Source organism: Haplochromis burtoni, unplaced genomic scaffold, assembly GCF_018398535.1.
Source record: "Haplochromis burtoni strain Fernald_Lab_line unplaced genomic scaffold, NCSU_Asbu1 Contig_1910, whole genome shotgun sequence".
NCBI classification, from domain to species: domain Eukaryota; kingdom Metazoa; phylum Chordata; class Actinopteri; order Cichliformes; family Cichlidae; genus Haplochromis; species Haplochromis burtoni.
This window is the reverse complement of record NW_024584271.1, coordinates 3717-11611: the sequence shown is the minus strand read 5'-3', so window position 1 is coordinate 11611 and position 7895 is coordinate 3717. Positions and strand designations below refer to the sequence as shown.

General features: G+C 47.9%; 1 pseudogene; it reads left to right on the top strand.

Annotated features, from left to right (window-relative positions):
• Positions 1-3043: 3043 nt before the first annotated feature.
• LOC102289918 lies at positions 3044-7528 on the top strand (annotated as a pseudogene).
• The last annotated feature ends 367 nt before the right edge of the window (positions 7529-7895 follow it).

Sequence of the window (7895 nt, the reverse complement as noted above, 5' to 3'; positions counted from 1 at the left end):
AGGAAGCAGTTATAAATTAAGTAGAATTTAAGAATCTGACCGCGTTCGGGAGGGCGTTTCCCGAAGCGTGTAATTGGTCAGCAAGAGCGCGGCTCTGGGCTATAGATGCTTTTAAATCAGTCAAAAAACTTAGGAACACCGCTAAAGAAATAAACGAGATAAGTGGTTCTGGCATGCGGTGTTTTCTTATGTCTATGCGGGCCCGTGTGTAAATAGAATATAAATTACCCATGTGTGTGAATTTAAAAGTGTAAACTGTATAAACTGTCTTTTGTGGGTGAATTTCCTCTGTGTGGATCCAGAGTGTGAAAAAACGAAAACGCCTTTCTCTTCTCTCACCAAAGAGGAGAGGAGAGTGTGTGTGTGTATTTTTCTTAGGAGAAGGAGGGGCTGTGCGGTCCTGTGCGGTAGCGGGCACACGCTCGCGAGGACGAGCGGTGTGTGTGTGTGTGTTGGCCTCATCTCCTTATTTCTCCATTTTTTGCTTCTTACTTGTTGGTTAGGTGAAAGTGTCTTTCAGAAGTGTGGTTAAAAGATTACAGTATATTAAATAAACTAAACCTTGTAGTCGTGTGTTTGTGATTTCCTAATGTGAGTATGGTTTAATGAAATTTCATGAGTAATGATCTCTTGTGTAAAACTCCCGTAAGGTAGGAGTGTGGTGATAAATATACTGACAAAATTTGAGAACTTTGTGTAATTGCTGGGAGATTTTCTACTTGGGTTGTATTTCCTTCTCTCCCTGGAAGAGGCAGAGATTTGTGCTTTATTTGACGTTGTGTATATAAAGTCTTTTAAAGGTTGGTTGAGTCTCTCGTTATAAGGAGAGAAAACGGTGTCCATAGCAGAGTGTCTGGATTATTTTTATGTGTGAAAACTTTGTAGTTGTTAGGGAAGTGAATGTGAGAGTGAATTTTCGTTGGCTTTGTGTGCTGAAAACTGTTGTATTAGACGTTTGTGAAGTTCTTCTCTTGAAAAGAGGAATAGTGTGTGTGTGTGTGTGTGTGTATGTGTGTCTGTGGGCGGTCTCTCTCTCTCAGGCTGGAGCCTAGCGGAAGTTCGGCTTAGCCAGCTTGTGAGATTCTGACTGCCGACAGGGAAATACAGCGAGGCAACCCCAAAGGGAGGAGCCTAAGACCGGCCATTTTGGTAAGGTAAGTGAGTTCAAAAAGCAAAATGGCTGAAGGGGAAAAGGCGACCCCTGGTGGGGGAAAAAGATACAAGCCACTGAAGGAACAAATACAGCAATTGCAGAAAGCCATTAAAATGACTGCTGAAGGGACCTCGAAGGAGGTTGCCCGCCAATGTCAAGACCTGGAAAAAGAGGTAAAAGAATTATGTGAAAAACAACAGAAGACGTTGGAGGACAGAATCCCTCTGCATTCCATCTTTCAAATTGAAGGCCAGAAATGTGAGGAGAGGATTAAGGAGCTTGAAGAGGAATCCTTAGGACGTTTTCAGGGGAGAAAATTAAAGGCTGAAAAGAAGCTCATGATGGAAAAACAAAGTAAGTATTGCAAGCTTATGATTGTCTCCCAAGGCATTTCTCACTGGATGCAAGAGGAAGTGAAAGACACCAAACCAGTCTCATCAAAGGGAGTTGAGGCTGAGGGAAAGCTATATCCCAGCCTGAAGGAATTCCTGAGTGCCCCACCGCCACCTTATATTTGTCCAGTAGTGACTTTGGAGGGTGGCACACTCTGGGGGCCGGGAGGAAAAACAGGAACTGTTAGAGGAGGACTTCTGGACGTACAGGAGAATCCTATACCATCCACATCTGCTCGGAGTACAGAGGGGGCAGACACAAGAGTGGGGCAGCCTCAATCAGCAGCAGCTGGATCACAGGTAAGTCAGCCCGACCCAGCTGCTGGGACATCACAAGGAAGTACTACACGGGGGATGATCTTGATCCCTCCCTCTATTTTTAGCCCAGATGGAGCTACAGAAGAAGCTCAACCTGTGGCTTCCACAAGTACAGGTCAGGTGACACCACCACAGCCCACCCAGGGAGATCCATCCCAGGAGGTCTGGACTTCAGAGGAAGATTCACCTTCAGTGGAGTACCAGAAGGGACCATTAAAGTCAAAAAACCAGTCAGAGGTCAACGGTTGACAACTGTGTGAAAGAACAGTGGCAAGGCCACGTCGTTGGAAAAGTGTCTGACAACCGAGAGGCTGTGATAAAGTTGGAACGGATGTTGAAAAAACTGGAGGAAGAACCCGTGGCATCACCACGAAGCGTAGCACAAATGCTTGATGCATTGGAAAAGGACTTGGCGGCCTCTGTAACTAAAGCACGAAAATCTAGAGAAGTGTCGAACCTGGAAAGGGGAGGATTCGCCCCAAACTTTCAGGGACCCCCAGGAATGACGACGCTTCGTTCTGGGAGGGTTTTGGATGAAGTAAGAGATAAGAGACCGTCGATTTTTGAAAAGAATCGGAAGCAGAATGTTGCATTGCAAACCGAAGAAGGGCAGTGTGACACAGAGGAGGAATTGCCACTCACAATGCCTCTATTGCCGGGTCCACGGGGTGAACCAGTCTACCACCCCTATAATATCAGAGATCTTGAGGCTCTGGTGAAGCAGCTGCCCCCGATCACGGAGGGAGGAGCGGCTTGGTTGAGAAGACTAGCGAGTTTAACAGAAGGAGAGGAATTGGCATTGGGGGATTTTCGGTGGGAGGACCTTCAGAGGAGGAGGCCTTGCAGATGTGGAAGAGATAGCAAGAACTGTATGCCAACCAAACGATCTCCCCTATGCAAGGGTGCGAAATGCTCTCTCTGATGCAGTGCGTGAGAAGTATCCGTCCCACAATACTGGCACTACACCTAGGATTGTTTGTAGTTCAGAACAGTCCCCTAGAGAGTTTGTGGAACACGCAAAAGAACAGTGGATTCTCCAAACTGGAGAACATCCTGGGCAGGAATGGTGAACCAAGGGTGTGGTTCCGATCTGCAGTTTTAGCAGGTCTGCCAGAACGAGTGAGAGCAGATGTACAAAAGAATTTTGCGGTGGCGGATTCAGCAAAATGGGAGAGGCATATAATACATCGACTTGAGCTGGAGAAGGACGAGGTGAACAAGAAAAAACAGGAGCTGGAGGAGGCGCAAGGGCAGTTAGTAAAATTGAAATTGGCTGAGACGAGAGAAAAACTACACGAAAAGAAAAAGGAAAACAAAGATGGACCTAAGAAGATGCTGGTGGCGCAGCCACGGGGCGATCCGGGGCCTGATTGGCCAGATTTGGATCCGGTTCTGTACCCTGATGACCGATGGCCCGTCAATGGATTCCCAAGGCAAGGAAGACCCGCGGGGAATTGGGGGACCACTAGGTCGTTGAGGGGGCGTGGTGGATCCCAAAGGGGAGGTGGACCAAGGGGCCGTGGTCTGGGGGGACCTATGCTGGACCCAAATGTATGCCGAAGGTGTGGAGGACGAGGACATTGGGCTCGTTATTGTCCTACGCCATGGCTACCAGAAACAGGTTATCCATCATCACCCCAGGCACAGGGAGCTTTTCGAGGCAGAGTGGTCCAGACAAGGGGACATCAAGCTCCAAACCCAAGTATGGCACCAGCGGCTCAGTATCCCCTGGCCTATTGGGGCGGAGAGGAGGAGCTGTACTGACGGGACCCACAGAGACCAGACAACATGGGTATGGCAGATCCGATGTTGTCGATGCAGGTGGAAGGAACTGATATGACCTTTCTTGTGGACACTGGAGCGACCTATTCAACACTGAGACAAAAACCAAGCAGTACCACATTTTCCAACCACGTGGTCAGTGTTGTAGGCTTCTCTGGGGTACCGATGACTCTGCCAACAACCAATCCAACCCTGACGGTGCTGGGAAAACAGACATTGAAGCACAGCTATGTGGTATCTCCCCATGTGCCTGTGAACCTGATGGGCAGGGATCTGCTCATTAAATTGGGGGCCACTATCATGTGTTCAGCTGATGGACTAACAGTTACACTTCCAGGAGGAAAAGAGTTTCCGTGCCTGGGGACATTTTCAAAGAACCAGTACTTGCTGAAAGACTGTGAACAAACGACCGCTGACATCTATTGGGGTCGTATGGTGGAAGAAGGCATACTAAGACAGTATCAGTTGTGGAAACCTTGGATTATGGCCTTGGCGGTCTATTCTGCCCCCCGGGATCCATTCCATGTGACGCTCTTCTATGATAGGAACGATGATGAAATTTATAGGGACCTGTTCCAGTCTGACCTTGAAGGTCAGACCTGGAATGTGTGTTCTCAAAACATCTATGTTGGTCCTGAAGGCGTCGCCGCAGCTGTAAATTTAACCGAAGAGCAACGGCCTTGGTTCAAAATGGGACCTGATTCAGTGCCCCACATTACATTGGCGGTCCATGAGAGTCATCAGGCGAAGGAGCTGGGGACAATGGTCAAGAGAGCCCTCGAGGAACCTGGCTGGCAGGCTACTCAAATTCCAGATGTTTGGTACTCGCCAAAATGCAAAACTTACCGTATCACTTGTCAATCAGAGGACACAGTGATTTTGGAGCATGAACAAATCTCAAGAATCCATGGAAGAGAAAGAGTAGACCATGCGGATGCAGTTGCCGCACTTGCGACTCTTCTTGACACCTTGTGGTCAGCAGGGCCCACAGATGTGGGTCTGACAACTTGTTCGCCTGTTCTGTTCCAGCTGAAGTCGCAAACGCCAATTTGGAAACCGCAGTATAGGCAAAAGAGAGAAGCTGAGGAGGGAATCGCAGAAACCATTGAAGGCCTACTGACAGTAGGGGTGCTTGAACCCTCTCAATCTTACTGGAACACTCCTATTTTGCCAGTAGAGAAGCACGGGACAGGAAGGTACAGAATGGCACATGACTTAAGAGCCATCAATGCCATTTTACGTACTGACACGGTGCCAGTGCCAAATCCATACACAGCATTGACGGCATTAAGACCAGAACAGAAGTGGTTTACATGTATTGATCTAGCAAATGCATTTTTCTGTCTCCCATTGCATGAGTCTCTGAGGGACATTTTTTCATTCACATATAGGGGGCAACAGTACAGATACACAAGGTTGCCACAAGGGTTTGCACTCTCCCCTGGCATTTTCAACCAAGTGTTGAAAGAAGCTTTATCGCCATGCCATCTACCAGAGGGATGTTCACTGGTGCAGTATGTTGATGATTTGCTCATTGCAGCTCCGTCTGCTTCGGCATGTACGGCAGCTTCACTTACCATCCTGAAGAGACTCGCTGAGTGCGGTTTCAAGGTCAGTAAAGAAAAGTTGCAGTTGGTCCGACCAGAAGTAACATTTCTGGGCCGTGTCATTGCTCACAAATCAGTGGGTCTGCTAAACACTCATCGTGATCAGATTTTGACACATCCAAAACCGCGTACGGTTAAGGAGTTGCTCTCATTCTTGGGGTTAACGGGATACAGCCGGCACTTCATTCCAAATTATGCAGGCAAAACAGCCCTGTTGAGGGATTTGGTAAAAACGGCAGGTGTCAGAAATCTTAAGGCTGAGCTGCCATGGACATCGGCCACTGAGTCGGCGTTTATCGCATTGAAACAGGATTTGTCAAGATCAGCTGATCTCGCTATCCCTAATTATGAACAACCCTTCTATCTTGATGTTTCAGAAACACACAGGATAGCTAATGGGGTGTTGTTTCAGAAAAAAGGGGGAGGAAGAGATGTACTTATGTATGTCAGCATTAGGTTGAATCCATTAGAGACAAGGGACCCAAGATGCACACAGCATGCCATTGGGGTGTCAAAAATTATACAAAAGACAGCACATATAGTGAGGGACCATCCGTTGAAGGTGCTGACCACCCACAGTGTGGTGGCATATGTTAACTCACAAGCCTTCACCATGACACCTCTCACACAACAGAGAGTGTGTAAAGTTTTAGACGCTCCCAACTTGACCTTCACACATGAAGGAATCAACAATGCAGATCTAATGGGGTCAGGAGGAGAACCTCATGACTGCGCAAAGAGAGCTGAAGTTGATGAGAAGATAAGAGAAGATCTGAAAGCAGAACCTCTGACAGGAGCTGAAGATTGGTTCCCGGATGGATGCTGCTACAGAGATGAGGAAGGATTAAAAGCAGGCTATGCAGTAGTTTGCAGAAAAGGGGCTGAATTTGAAGTGAAGGAAGCTGGAAGACGTGAAGGGCAGCAGTCAGCCCAAAGAGCAGAAGTAATTGCTCTAAGTCGAGCTTTGAGACTTGCTAAAGGAAAAAGAGTCAACATTTACACGGACTCAGCTTATGCCTTTGGAGCAGCTCATGTGGAGCTGGCCCAATGGAGAAGAGCAGGATTCAGGACAGCAGATAACGCACCAATCTGCCACAAAAAGGAAATGGAGGAACTTGAGCAGGCCTTGGGAGATCCAGAGGAGGTGAGCATCATAAAATGCAAAGGCCACTCCTCAGGGACCGGCCTGATGGCCAGAGGAAATCAGGAAGCCGATCGAGCTTCAAAAGAGGCAGCGGGCTATAAAGCATCACGGCAGATGGTACAAATAACTGTGGAGGAAGAACCAGAAGTCAATCTGTTACAGGAAGCCAGGAAGGCTCAAGAGGAGAACACCCCAGAGGAAAAGGGGGTCTGGAAGAGTCGAGGAGCCTGGGAAGAAGGAGGTCTCTGGCGAGGACCTGACGGACGACCAGTGTTGACGGCCAGCTTGGCAAAACAGAAGATTGCCGAAGCGCATGGCCTTGGACATGTAGGTGTCGCCCAGATGGGGAGACATCTGTGCCATTGGTGGCATCCCTTTTTGAAGGATATGATCAAGGAGAAGGCCAGGACGTGTCTGATCTGTGGGAAGCACAATCCGAAGCCAGTGATTAAACCAGAGGCAGGTAAGTTCCCCATCCCGGAAAGACCAGGGGAAGAGATTGTCATTGACTTCACTGACATGATTGATCCAGGACCAGGAGGAGTTCAATATCTACTGGTAAGTGTGGATGCTTTGACAGGGTGGCCTGAGGCATGGCCAACCAAGAGGGAGGATGCAAAAAGTGTGATTAAGTGTTTAATCAATCATTACATCCCCCGGCATGGTTTCCCGAAGCGGATTAGGTCCGACAATGGGACTCATTTTAAAAAAAAGATTTGGCAGAGGTAGAACAGAAGCTGGGGTTGCAACATAGATTTGGCACTGTATATCACCCTCAGTCGCAGGGAAAGGTAGAAAGAATGAATTTAAATCTGAAGAATAAAATTGCTAAAATTTCTGCTCACACGGGGCTAAATTGGGTAGCAGCCCTGCCAATTGCATTGATGATAATAAGATGTTGTGTTAATCAATCCACAGGTTTCACACCATAGAGCTGTTGACAGGACGACAGTTTCCAGGTCCTTGGACAACAGTTCCAGCGGAAGGAAGTGTAAAAAGTAACAGAAAACACATTGAATGTTGGAAAGAATTAAAAGCTCTTGTGTCTAGTTTCACACAACAGGTTGGAGAAGGGGTGAAACGGAGGATAGGTCCATCCCCGATGCCAAGGCGGTTGGCTGAAGGTCATTAAGCGAAAGTGGAGAGACCCGAGGTGGACCGGACCTTCGAAGTCAACTGCCCGAACCACCAGTGCTGTCCGTTGAAGGGAAAGGTGAAACCTGGTTCCATTGGTCTCAGTGTGCAGCCGCAGACGAGAGCTTGCTGGAGCTAAGCTCCACCTCAACCAACACAGGGGGGAACATAGAGGCAGAATAATCCTCTCCCCCTGTGCACCGGGCCTCCCCAGTAGTCCCCCTGGTGGAGGCGAAGAAAGAAGAGGAGTGTCACACGCCAAGAGTTAATTCATTCTGGGTTTTTAATAGGCTAGGGCTCTTATCTAAAAGTATTTTATAGTTTAAAGGAATCGTAATAGTTTGTATGTTAATCGCATATTTTTA